Here is a 14,560-nt window from a genome sequence, read left to right as displayed (position 1 = left end):
CAGCGGGCGCTAATAGCCGCTAATTTGACGAGCAGCAGGTGAGAAAGCTCCAGCACAGGCTGTTTATAAGTTCCCTCACATTTCACGTTTTCTTGACTGACGTGTTGTTCAACATTAGGGGGAGAGTGTGTTCACTGGCTGTAAAGGTTTATAGTGTGAACTGTTAATCAGAACACACGTAAGTCTGAGAAAAAGCACGGACGCAAATTACGTAAGTAAAACAGACAGTGATGGATTCTCGTTCTTTGTCACGTATTATTTGTGTTAGCTTAGCAGCAGTAGTGTGTGTGTGTGTGTGAGCAGTGAGCTAAATCACGTAGACGCAGCGACAAAGTAAATGTAGTAAATTAATTCTAAAATTCAATAAATAACTTTGTTGTGACACCAGAACTAAAATAAAATAGTGTTTTGACCTTCACGGCCACCGTAATTAAGTCTCAAAGCAAGCTAGCCAGTGAAAGTTCTCGCACATTTTGAAAGTTTGCAGTGTGACCTTCAAGGACACACATCTCATTGAAGCCACTATTTCAATTGTTATTTAAATGAAAAATTGAGCGTTTTATGTATAGTTTAAAACCTATAAGAAACGGTAATAAGTGACTGTTGTGCTTTCACTGGGTTTAGCCCCCAAACATTTTGTTTTGAGTGACATAGTGAGGTGAATTATATTCCCTGACCTCTGATGATGTATGGCTGGCTGCCATGTGCTGTATGTAAGTAGTACCGAGATGTTGCCACTAGGTGGCAGACTTAAGTGGTCGGATGATAACAGGGGGGACAGTTGATAATGTCACACACACACACAAATCAAGTAAACTGAAGTCTGTTTCACTGTTTTTATTGAACAGAGACATTTAAGATGCTATTATGTCACTAAAATTGCAATAAAAAAAATAATAAGTGCAATTATTTAAAGATGAAATGTGCAGATTAGAATTTTGGGCGAGTTTTTCAAACAAAAAAAGTCCCTGTTTTGGGCTTTTTGACAGTTCTGTTGCAAAAAATGTAGTAGTACTACTTCTCATTTCTCAATCGTGATATCTGTTAAAATAACCATGATTTTGCAGCTTTATTTCTTTTAAACCAACTGTTTAGTGCACACATAATAAGCCTGGCTTCCTTCAGCAAGGAAACCTATTACACCTGTCTGCACACGTCCCTCCCGTTTTCTCCTATCCTCCCCCCCAAAAAAATCTTCCACCTTTGACCTTCAGTCCAGGTCACTGCCCCCTCCTCCTCCTCCTCCTCCTGCTGCCCCTGCAGGCTATGCACACATGCACGTGTGCTGCCCTCTCACATGTTTATCTCCTCCCACCTCCCTCCTTCCCCTCCCACCAACTCGCTCTCATCTCCACTCACCACTGTGTCGCTCTCTCTCTCTCTGTGTCTCTGTTGGTGGCGCTGGGATCCATTGGCATTCGGAAGGACAGGAACCGGTCAGGACTCTCACCCTCAACACTCACACGCACAGCAGCACTACAGTCATGTCGGACTCTGAGACCGCCGCCGCCCCCGCCGAGGCCACCGTCCCCGCCGCTTGTGCCAGCATCAAGGCCGACCTGGACAAATGGTGGGTGATGGTGTGCATGAATGAAAGGAAAATTGTAAAAACCTTTTTTTTTAGACGTGAAGAACACTCAGGAAGCATCACTGCATGTGTCACAAGTTCTCTGGCTTCATTCTTTCTAAGATGCTGTGAGGGGCTTCTAATGATCTCCATGTAAACGGAGCATCGTGGTCCAAGCTTGGTGCACAAATTGTTTAAAAAGTCCTGAGCCGATTTAACTTTGCACAGGTTTTTAAGGGGAGGGATTGGTGATTAAATAGGACAACAGCGTTCCAGATGCGCCACGCTAAAATGGAGTCTCTTTGGCGACTGTAGGGAGGTTAGAGCAGGAAAATCTTCTAATAACGTGTTGAAATGTCTCAAATTGGCGCAGAGGGCAAAAGGTTATGAAAACCTTTGTTGGGTAAAATTATTTGAGGGCTAATGATTAGTGGCAGGAGGGGTGATGTTTCATTCTCATCCACACGCATGGATGAAGTCTGGGAATCTGCTTGCGTCACACTCGCCTCCTTTTTTCCCAGAATGCTTTGCGATGGCTTGTTCCCTCAGTCGCCCGCCATCTCCCGTTGCCTTGTGTTGAGCCAACAGTCGGGGACGACAGCTCAGGGACGACGACTCACTTTTGCGTGCGTGCATGTGTCCTTTTTTAAATATTATAGCTCAAACTGTCTTTGTGGATGAATTTTGGTCAGTCCTCGCAATATTAAAGGTCTTTAAGGGCTAGAATCAGGCAGGGCTGAGCGATTATGGCCCAATATCTTATCAGAAATCAGTCAATATTGCACAGTGCATTAATGTACGGGGAGACGGTGTATTAAAACTTGGTTATTTTGATACTATATCAAATTATTGCTCAGTCCTAGTATCAGGGTTAGGGGGAGGAGCGGTTGTCCTGGGTGTGCATGTGTTGATAAGGTGTCGTCATGGGTGTGTGAAACCTGTAGATAAGGCAGTGGAGGGAGGGGCTTTTTGCATGGTCCAGCTTTTACTCTCAACCCTTTTTTTATTTATTTATTTTAGTTCACAGACTTGACACAAACGTATATTTCTTCTAGCTCTGGCTGCTCAGCAGTGTCGGGTGCAGAAGTGCAGTTAAATTGCAGCTTGTTTAAGTCAAAGTTGGCCTCTGCTGCGACCTCTGACCAAAGGTCGTCAAAAAAAAGTGCACGACAATAGCTTTTCACTGATAAGGTGTCCTGTCACTCATGTGTCATGGTTGTAAACTGACCTTGCCTCGGTTGCACAAGCAGGGACCCGCAGCTGTTAAAGCTGAGGGCCATAGTGGCCCCTCACACTATAGGCTCTATAAGCGTGAGTCGCATGCATCGGCATCGTTACATAACGAACAGTCCTTTCTTTCCGTGTGTGTAGAAGCAACAGTGGCATTTTGAGTCGCTGTGTTTTGGTTTGTCCACTCTGGGCTACTGTAGAAACAAACTCGCACTCTTGGTATGTTAAGTTAAAGGCTAATTTTTAGCCACTTTGAGCTTCAAAAAGTTCAAAGTTTCCTTTTCTTATGTTATCTTCAACATAAGTGACTCTTGCTGCCATTTTAAGTAAGCATGTCACATTAGCGTCACAATTTTGCGTAATCGTCATTGAATTTTGCCTGAACTTCATAAAAACGGCTAAAGATAAAGAAAATTATATTACCACTCCGTTTTGCCCCGTTGTTAGGCTGGCACTTGACTTGCACAAATGTAAAACAAGGAGTTGAACTTTTGAACCGCTAACTGTCTGTATGATCATTATAGTTGCAAACCTAAACATTACACTGCTTTAAAGAGCCCAATAATTACAAAAAAGGTAATTGTACTTCCTCTTTAAGAGGTTTATTAGCCTCATAGTAGAGCTATGACATAAAATGAACACGAGGCTAAATTAAAATAATTGAGTCGCGCTCAGTTCTCTCATCTGCCGTCAGTGACTTTAGGTCCTTTTTAGTTTTACATGCAAGTTGCACGTCTAGTTATTTATGTCAAGAATCCTTCCTGTGTAGTATTTTAGTTTTTCGTGCTCATATTTCCTCTCCTCCTCTCCATGTCAGTCACCACCTATGTGATGAATGCATGTACGTACTGTATGTCAATTTGTCCACGTCTGCTCCGTCTGTATTTAATTCCAGTGAAGCCAACTGTAGCTTCAACATGGCTGACCACGCTGTGTAACGAACACCCACACATACTGTATATATAGACACCCTTTAAGTGCCCTGCACAGACGAGTCCATGTGTGAGACTGTACATGTGCGGGATACCGTGACATGTTCCCTGCTATAGATACGCTACTGCCCCACCTCAACACCTGCCACACACACACATACAGTGACGGCCATGTTGGCCTCAGGCCCTCATGTCATGGTCATTCATGTCTTTATCTGTTTTTGTGCCTGCACAGATTTGATCTATTTTTTTTGCCACGGCAACACTACTTTATTTTATGAATGCATACTTTTAACTTTTAAAAGGTTGTAGTAGTAATGACCTTGTCAAGGTCACAAGTCTTGGAAATGTTGTAAATGTGTGCAGCAGGCTATGCTAAAGCATGCATCTTTGTTTCATTTTCCTCATAGTGAATAAATGCATGTTTTATGTAACTCCACAGTAGTGCTGAATCAGTGAATCTGGTCTTCTAGTTCACTGAACGTGTGCTGAAAAAGACCAATGTTTTGCAAAGAAATGACTAAAATGTAAATATTTAATGGTGTATTTAGCGACGGCACTGCTAAAAGCCGGCACAAACTAAAACGAATCACTACCCGTTCAGCTGTAATTCACTTCAGTGACTTTACCCGCCACTGTAATGCCGCTACCTGACCAAAGTTTAAGTCTATACAGTTACAGCACCATATAGAACCTGTTGAGGCCTTAGCTTAATGTTTACCTTGTACAGTACTGTATGTTACAGCTCCACAGTAGTTAATGTGTTAATGGCTGCTGTAGGTGATTAAAAAGCTGCCGCTGTACCTTGAATACACAAAGCTTCTCATGTGAGAGCCTTTATTCTTCTTTGAATGGACTCACGTTATCGAGTAATAACTCGTATTATGTTGTAAAGGAGTTCGGCATTTAAAAAAACAATTATAGGAAGTGTTCTTCAATGATGTCAAACATGTACTCGCTCACTGCAGGCACAGAGGGGGGATGTATTATCAGTGATTATTAGTTACCACGCTCACTCTATGGCCCACTCAGCCTTAATCACATAATCACTTGACTAATGTTTGGCCTCTGCTTCTTCTTCATCATCTCTGACTGCTGCACCTGCTCGGCAATCTATTATGCATGTCTGTCTCCGAGGAGTTGACCGTACAGCCTAGTTCAGCCTAAATAATTCAGCCTTCATTTCCTGATGATGTGAGGATGACATCATCTAACCTGAAGCCGAACGTGCTGACGACGCATCGCGCGACTCTTGATATTTAAACTGAGGCTTATTTTAAAATGTTAGCAGTATTTCGAGTCTGGATTGGGCCAGATTATCGCGCTCCGGCTGAGAACCTTTGCCAACGGTTGCCACGACAACTGGGCCTCACCCCCGCGACCCTGTAATGTGACCCCGGCTCAGAGTCGTGCTTTCTCCTGGGATGTTGCGTGCTGGCTATAATAGTGTTGATGTCATCGCCCCGTCCCCCCGCCCCCTGCCTTCTGTACATGAGAGTGTCCTCTGATGCTGTGTGTAATCTGTCTGTTTGCATGTGATGTACATGCATGTGCGTCTCCTTCAGCGAGACACGGATATTGATGTTTTGGCAACAAACGCAGACAGATAAAGTTCCTACTTTTGTCCCTAGTTCATACTAAGCAACAAATAAACTCACCTCGGCCTGCAACTAACGATTTTATGATTCTGCAGAGCGTTAGACCGAACAAAGACTTTTTCTGTCACGGGATTATTTGACGTAACATGTATAACACCCTGCGGGGGTTAGAAACCTGTCTGCCCACACTCCGGTGTCGACTCAGCAGACACAAGAGCACAAAGTACACACTTTAAGTCAATGCGCGACGTACAGTACGTGTTTGTCATGACACACTCCGTGGCCTCGCACCTTTCTTCACTTCTTCCAGCCTCCTCTTGGCACAAAGTAAAGCACGGTAGTGATAATCTGCAGCTGCCAGCTGTGAGTTGCATCACTTTAAGCCACAATATCCAGAGATGGAGTAGCAGAGGTGACCCAGTGTGCTTTATAAATGTTAAAAGGGTTTGGATGTCGCCGTGTCACAGTGTCGGTTCCATGTCGTCTCTGTGATTAGAGTTATTTTTAACACAAAGGCGCGTTTTTTATAACAGGCAAGTTTACCACATTACCACTGTTTGTACATCTTTTGTATAAATATACAGAAAGGAGATGCATCCATGTACGTTAACTGTTTCAAAACGCATCTTCTATAGCAGGCGTCGCCAAATAAATCTGGCTTAGGGCCATTTTTTCCCCCCCGTAAATGAATACTGGACCAAAACATCACTTGCACTTCATCAACCAAAACCAACTTTTTACTTGCCTTTATTCTTCTAATCTTAGTCGTACTTTAAATCTCAAATTCAAGAGGTGTTTTGGTTTAAAAAAAAAAAACTAACTTAAGTTGCCTGTTCTAGTTTCTAGAGGTCAGGACCAAAAAACATGGCAATAGTGGATGAGGTTGAAATCAGCAGAGTTAGCCACTTTATCATGTTTCACCTTCAACAAATGACTAATTAAATAACACATTTCACCACCTTGCAAAGATTTTTCTCCTACGTGTTTAATAGTTTGACCATGACATGGTGGACTCTGGATTAGGACCTGCTCCAGAATTATATCAAAGGCTCATTCCAAGATAACAAGCAAAAGTATGGACTATTTTTATTAGATGATGAATCATTTCTCTTCAGGGTCGAAGAGCGACATTAGCGTCTGTAAACGGGATTCATTTTAAATGTTACTTGGTCCTTGAATGCGTTGCCACCTCAGAGTTGTTAACTCCCTCTCGGACACTGAGGTCTGCAGATCAGCTTCTCCTCGTCCTTTCCTAAAATAGGACAAATCCAGAGGTGACAGAGTCTTCAGAGTCAGTGCTGTCACTCAAACTGTGGCACGAGCGTCCGGTCTGACCCATGTCAAACTCTAGACTCTTAAGTCTAGTCTTAAAATTCACCTTTTACTCCTTGACGATGAGAATTGTCTTTTTGTGTATTTTAGTTTTTCTATTTATTTGTCCACCTCTTCCTATCTACGGCAATCTTGTGTTTTTAATGTGGTCTGTTCCGTTTGAATCATCTCTTGTTGCAGCTGCGTGATGTCGAATTAAAAGCGCCAACAATGAGTGATCGTCAGTGCAGCAGGATTTATTCTCTCTTAATCCCTCGTGCGCTCCACCTCTTACACAGATTACTGAACTGTGGTTTCACTCATGGTTGGGGGGGGGGGTTGAGGGGGAAACACCAAAAACTGTATTTATTCTAGGAGAAAGCTCCTGCTGTCGCCGTCCTCTGCTCATCCTGCAAACTCGGCAAAGAGACGTCATGATGCGATGGGCGGAGCCAGTCGAAGGGTTTACATTTATATAACATCAAGCCCCTCCCCCTCCTGTGTGCTTGACTCTGTCATCATTACGTTATCACGCAGCCATGCAGCCGCCTCTGTATCACTCTCCTCACTCTCGCTCTCATCTTCTGCCTGTTTTCTCTCCCTCTTTCACTCCATCACACTGATGCACTGTGACAGTGTTTGCAGCCTCAGCTCTGTTTTTTCTGTTTCAATCTTCATCCTGTTGTGTTCCAGCCTCCATGCTTTCTCTTTTGTTTTAACTGTCGCTGCAATGATGTTAGTCTTCATCGTTCTTGTCTGTTGTCGCCTTTTTTTTTCCAAAAACCTGTTTACACATGAAACGACAAGAGTGTGTTTGGTCAACAGAGCTCTACACAAAGATGTGATATTAAAGCAACGCGACGGAAGGAGCTCTCGCTGCGTGTGGTGTTGCCACAGCAAACGTCATGAAGTCTGACTTTTGATTACTTTTTAAAGTCTTTTATATAGGATATCCTGTCTTAACTTTTGCTAAAATCTCATGAAAGCTCTTAAATACAAATTTGAAAGGTCTTAAAGGTGCATTATGTAATACATTTAAAGCAACTGGCCTTATGTCACAGAGACTAAGGAATAATGTTCATATAACAAACAGTACAGACAAAATATTTGCATTAAAAAATATATTTTGCAGACTGCAAGTCATGTTTGTTTTCAAATCATGTTTTGGCATGTGGCGCCACCTACTGCCGTCTATCAATTATTGCAGTCGGTAGAGTCTCAGCTCCCCAGCAACCACGGGTTGCCAGTTACGCCAGAAAACGAAACCTAAAAGACCTCTGTATTTTAAATTTGAATGTAGTAACCGTTTTTGAACACATTCTTACATATGGCAACTTTAAATCTATTAACGTTACTTTTATTTAAAACGTGCATAAACTTCAGTCTGGCTTTGAAATGTTTCTATTTTTGAGGATGAGCTTGCGTAAATACAACACGGAACTAAAGTAGGCCACTTGTGCTGCCCGGGGAGAATTTATCAAGCACCACTAGCTAGTGTGCTGTGCGTGCGCCGCGGTCTGTCATAGCTTAGCATAGCAGCGGAGAAAACCTAACGTAAGCCCACAGCTAAGCCGAATTGCAAGTTCAACAATTTTTGGCTCCAATTTTCCTTCATGTCTTTTGTACTTTTTTTTTTTTTTTATTTGCCAGTAAGGATTTGAAATTGTGTTCATTATAGTCTTTAAAAAAGTCTTAAATTTTACTTGTTGAAACCTACAGAGACCCTGTTATCCATAAATAAATTTAGGTAAAAAAAAATTAAAGTGCTTTTGATATGATATTTAAATGTGGATTTTCCTCGTTTCTTGCAGTGTGGCAGAGAAGGGAGCCGAGGGCTGCAAGGAGCTGATGGAGGCCTTCGCTGCCTGTGTGAAGAGTGCGGCTGAGGCGACGTCGTGAGGACTTCCTCCACAACCTCGAATGTCAGGATGTCCCTCAATTTTGGTGATTTTTAAGTTATACTATTTTATTGTTGCCGTCCTGTTCCAAAAACAGCAAATTTGCCTCCCAAACGGATGTTAATAATGAACTAGTGTTTACGCTTGTACGCCTCCAGGTCCACTGCACTGAGTCCTCCAAGTTCCCAGCATTCCCTTCTGCACAACAGCACTGGACTGAACGAGAACAACAATGACGACGACTATGATAGTGACGCACATGGTGTTTGGGATCTGGCAGCAGTAAAACCAGTTTCCTCCTCTGTTTTTAAACTTACCTCATGTTCCTCATGTCTTACCCTCTCTGTTCTACCCTCCATCCCTCCCCCTGTTCCTCCTCTATGAGTGACATACAGTACATCGACTTGTAGGCAATTCCAGAGAGCCGATGGGCTGTGATGTAAGTTGTCGACTTGAAAATGAAAACTTATAAATCGAAATTAAAGTGAGTATTGATATAAACGTGCGTTTTGTGATTTTTGGCTGGGTGAAGCCTCCTTTCTTGGTCCAGTGAATTACATTTAGTAGGATTTATTGGCAGAAATTTAAAGGGCCACTTTTTTTTTTTTTACTATTTTCTAGGTAAATGGGTTCTTCGATCATCAGTGGATCTGAGATACAAGTCTCATTCATTCCCATAACCGCAGGGGAAGCTGGGACTGTAAAAAAAACAAATCAAATTGACAAAGTATCTTCCTTCAAGGAAAATAAAAGCCCTGCACTGCTCTTTACGATGTTTCGGTCAAGTTTTACTGGTAACTGGTCAGATTCAACCATACTATGGAATAAAATGTCTTTTACATTTTTTCTTTATTTGACCAAGTGGGGGGAAAAAGGGTGAAATCACCCTTATTATCACTCTTAAACTAAAATCACATGGTCTTAGAATAAGCCTTTTTATATGTACGTTACACTATGGCCTTGCTTTTTTGAAGTGTGGTCGGAATTCACGGCTTGTACAAAGTTGTTGTGTAGTTCCTGGGATGCAGAGTTCGCTGTAGCTAAACCTAAAGTTTATTAGAATGTGCGCTCTCGTTACTAGATGTCACTAATTATTTACACGCTTGACCTTTGATACAGACAATAATTATCAATATGGTCATCGCTCTGTGATTGGCTGCTCTTATTCTGCTCCAGGCGGTGAAGTGGGACAGTTTTACCGACTGTGGCTTTAAAACCTCTCTACTGTAGTGTAACGTTCAATAATCATTCATCATGGTCGGGCTGCCACTAGTAACGTAAAGCATTGAAACTTTATTATTAAAACGCATATAACCAGTAACGTAAGCACTGATATTCTTTATTAAATCACCAGTAGTGAACACTAGAGGGAGCCAGAGCTGAACTCTTCATTTACAACTTTTTGTTGTATTTTATTTATTTATTAATTATAGAAGTTCTAATGAAGTGCACTGAAATAAATGTGAGCGACGTGATCTCCTAAACCACAATGAAGGTGTGTGCGTGTGATAGTCAGTGCACAGTGTGTGTGTGTGTGTGCGCGCAGAGCATACATGACCGGTGCAAACATGTGTGATATGGTTCCAGGAATGTTCCACTGGTATCAACATGTGAAAGGAGAAACCATCTTCCCAAAACACACACACACAGAGAGAGAGAGAGAGAGAGAGAGAATCTGAATCATTTAAATCCATATTTCAGTCTTTAACGTTTACCTTTTCAAATAATAAATCTGTAAATCTGTGAGCTGCAGAACTGAAAAAGTAAAGATTTGAATGGAATCTTCTTCACATACTGATTTGGATTCACTGCATGAGATTCAGATCTTTCTCTGTAGTTCATTCATACATTATGTGACCACACAGCACTGCACATGGCAGCAGCACATGTTGCAGTTACACATTAAGCCGACTCGGCATTTGTCAGCGCTCAGCAGACATACAGTACACCACCACCACCACCTCCAGTTGCTTCACATGGTGACTGTGTGAATGCCTGAGGCAGATTCCACTGAGGGAGGAGGAGGAGGAGGAGGAGGAGGAGGAGGAGGAGGTGTAGAGTTTTCCTGCAGACCCTGACTCTGCAGACCAGAGCTTAAAGGGCAAGGGTTTAAAGGAGTTGTGTTGCACTGAGTGGTCACCAGTGTTCTGAGTGAGTGAGAAACAAGCAGGTGCGAACGAATGTATGAATTAAATCTTTCACTACACGTCAGGCACTTCTAAAAAAAAAGCCACGAGAATGTGCACATATGTATGCAGTTGTATCCATTATCTTGGGTCAAAGGTGACTGTGCCCAATTTAAGGGGGTCTTAGCCGGTGGTGGAGGTGAAAGATCAACTCCTCTGACCTGCAGAGACGCTGATGCATCATATCGAGTTGAGTCGAGCGACTGAAAATAGGTCAAATTCTTAAATTCTAAGATTTAAAGGTGCATTATGTAATAAATCAAAATCAACTGGCCATAAAATCCTCCTAATATGTCACAGAGACTCAGGAATAATGTTCATATAACAAACTGAACTCACCAACAACAACAGTACAGACAAAATATTTGCATTAAAAAAAAATATTTTGCAGACTGCAAATCATGTTTATGTTTTGAAATCATGTTTTGGCATGTGGCGCCACCTACCGCCGTCTACCAGTCATTGCAGTCAGTAGAGTCTCTGCTGCCGAATTTGGATGTAGTAACTGTTTTTTGGCCACATTCTTACATATGGCGCCTTTAAGTTCCCATGTTGTTGGCCCAACAACAGTCCCCCTTTTTTGTCGTTTTAATTCTAACATTATTCGATCAAGACCTTTGTTTTTTTTCCTCCTATTTCCAAATCCAACACGTGAAATTACCTCCAAAAACTGTTACTCCCGTCCTTTCCAGAATGCAATAACTTGAAAACATTTAACCCTTTAAGGTACGACTCAACCATTTGGTCGACCACACTTTAAGTCACTGTATCTCATTGAAAAATGCATCAAGCTGACGGTGAAAGTGAAGCTGCAGTGGAGATGGTAGTTAACGTCTCACTGTCACTGTCCTTGAAGAGAAAACTGATCTTGCACCTGCAGTATGTTTTGAATGAAGTCATTGGGAAAAGACCCTGAAGGTGAAAACCAGGGGCGGAAGCATAACAGCGCCATCGTGTGGCATTAAAATAGACCCTACATCTCACAACTGTTACTGACCTGAACGTCTGTGGAAAACAGGGATGATGATTATGACGTCACATCACGACCACTGTACGTCATGAGGTCACTTCCTGTCCTTTATTTTGTTAAGCTTCTCGGTTTCCTGCAATCGTGTGTTCTGCTCTTCGTTTCAGGAGGCTGATTGGTTGGTTGATGTGTGGAGGGGGCGAAAAAAAAGAAAAATCTTAAAAACATTAAGACTCTTAACCAGGAAAACCCACATTTGTGGCTTGTGTTTTTGACTGGGAACTGTACCTTTTTACTTTAACTTGCTATGTGCGGTGAACACATCCCAAAAGACAACAGTGGAGGACGTTCTAGCAGCTTTTTTTTTAGCTTTCGGGATTTCGTTTCGGATTCTGCGCTATATGGACATTTGCCTGCAGTGTAAATATGTCTTTATGCTAATTTACTAGTTTTATTGTAGAAAACAGACAGAATGGCTATAAAACGAGTAGATTCGAAGAATTTGGTTTCCTGATTTCTGTTAATTTGCATCATTCTCCTTGTTTTCCCTTTTCAATTATTGTCGATTTTTGTTTTTCATTTCCCTATTTGTAAATGATAATCCAGAAACGGCTGTATGTATATATGTATATGTATGTATGTATATATATATATCAAAGAATGAAACTCTTTTGCTGCTATTCTGAATGGAAACACAACAAATATATATGTATATAAATATATACACATATATATGCGTGTGTGTGTATATATGTATATATGTATGTATATGTATATATATATGTAAGGGTGCTATATATATATATTTATGTGTGTGTGTATGTTTATATTTGTTGTGTGTCCATTAGGAATAGCAGCACCCTTACATATATATATATATATACATATACATACATATAAACATATATACACACACACACATATATATGTGTATATATATTTACATACATATATATATTTGTTGTGTTTCCATTCAGAATAGCAGCAAAAGAGTTTCCAGGTATAACCTCAGCCCTTGTAGAAGGACACTTTTGGAACCCTTATTTCTAAGAGTGTACATATACTATATATATATATATATATATATGTACACACACACACACACACACACATATATAGTACAAACTGGACTGTTCTACTTGATGGAAACATGTTTTATTACAGAAACTGAGCCTGTTTCTGTTTACAAAGACCAAACAGAAGCAAAAATAATCATCGACAACTAAATCGTCATAATTTGCGCAATGGAGCTTTATTGATTCTCTTATTGCGATGCGCAAACAATGATCGCCTCCTGTCCCGGTTTCATAGTTACAGCCAATCACATGATATGGAACTTTGCTGTAGTAAAAAAAGGGTGGGGGCAGGAGAGAGGAGGAGAGAGGTGGAGATGGAGGGGGAGAGGAGGAGGAGAGGAGGAACCCGGATGCTGATGCTGCCCGATGAAGAGGAGGAAGAAAGAGGGAGAGAGAGAGAGAGAGAGAGAGAGAGAGAGGGAGCAGAAAACATTACATTCACAAGTGATTTTTCTCTTTTAACTTTCACGGTGATTTCTCTCGTTTTTTGGGTTTTTTTTTTTTCTGCGCTCCGTAAGGAAACCTCTGAAGGATGCGGTGTTAGGATGATCTCAGCCGGCAGAGGGACAGAGAGAGACGGAGAGGGAGAGGGAGGGAGAGGGAGAGGCAGCTTCCACAGAGCCCAGCTGAGGATGCTTGTTGTTTCTAGAAGCAGGATTTAATCACCGGGGCCGAAGCTGCTGCTGATCCTCCTCCTCCTCCTGCTGCGGCACACACCGTGCGCACCGCTCCAGCTCCGCGCTGCTGCTGCTGCTGCTGCACCTTCAGCGGCTCCCGGGCCCGGACCTTCCCGAGGCTGTTTTGCCTGAGTGTCTCTCTCCTCCTCCTCCTCTTCTTCTTCTTCTTCTTTTTTTTTTATGCTCGTTCCCCTCTTCCTCTATTCCCTGATGCAGGGCCGGGGAGGGGGTGAGCCAAAGTGTGCACCGGATATTGGAAAACCCATTCTTCTTCTTGCTGCTGATGCTGTTACGATAATAGATTATTATCTGGACACCGCCGCGTCTGCACAGGGAGGCGCATCCTGACCAAGCGAGGCCTGGTCTTCACAGGAGAGGTTGGAATGGTGTCGCGTTGGGAGGAGGATTATTGTTTTTTTCCTGGGATGGTAGCAGTGACAGTGGCCGGGACTGAGGTGGAGCTGGAGCTGGAGCTGGAGCTGGAGCTGGAGCTGGAGGGGGGACCTTGATATCGACCAGAGCATGGACGCAATCAGGGCTTTCTGACTTGGGATATTTGAGACTGTGCTCTTACAGAAATCAATCTGTGGGCAAGTATAGCCTTCCTGTGCGCGTCTGGATGAGATTTTCTCTCCTTCTTGCTCCACTTTTTTTTGGGCCACCACCATAATCTGAGCGCAGAATCATTCACCTGCTGGTATTTATAGCAGGAGTGGCTTGAAAGTGACTATTCTATATATGTGACTCAGTTGTGAGCAGACCTCATTGCTGATCTCCTCTGTCTGTCTGTCTGTCTGGATGCTGCTGCTGCATTAAAGAGCGAGACACATCCTGGATAATACTTTTATTCTAAGAGAGGAAACAGGGCCCAGACCTGACCGCATGACAAACAAGTGTATGGGAGTAGCCTGCAGGGCCCGGCTTTAGATCACGACCACACCAGTCCTCCACCTCCTCCTCTTCCTCCTCCTCCACCACCATCACCTCCTCCTCTCTTCTCTGTGCCGCCGCCGCCGCCTGGGATGTGCGTTACGGGATTACGCACGGAGCAGAACCGAGCCCTATCCTGATCCGCCTTATTATTCTGAAGAGAATTTCACCTCGGGGGTTGTCAAAGG

At 42.6% G+C, this 14,560-nt stretch overlaps 1 long non-coding RNA gene across 1 annotated transcript; it reads left to right on the top strand.

Moving 5' to 3' along the window:
- Nucleotides 1–1,364: 1,364 nt before the first annotated feature.
- LOC310932605 lies at nt 1,365–9,037 on the top strand. Its single transcript, XR_014592939.1, has 3 exons — nt 1,365–1,570; nt 8,450–8,582; nt 8,695–9,037. It is a non-coding gene; the product is annotated as an uncharacterized lncRNA (long non-coding RNA).
- The last annotated feature ends 5,523 nt before the right edge of the window (nt 9,038–14,560 follow it).

Source organism: Microchirus variegatus, assembly GCF_963457635.1.
Source record: "Microchirus variegatus genome assembly, chromosome: 10".
NCBI lineage: Eukaryota > Metazoa > Chordata > Actinopteri > Pleuronectiformes > Soleidae > Microchirus > Microchirus variegatus.
The sequence above is the reverse complement of the archived record's forward strand: the minus strand, read 5'-3'. Positions and strand labels throughout refer to the sequence as shown.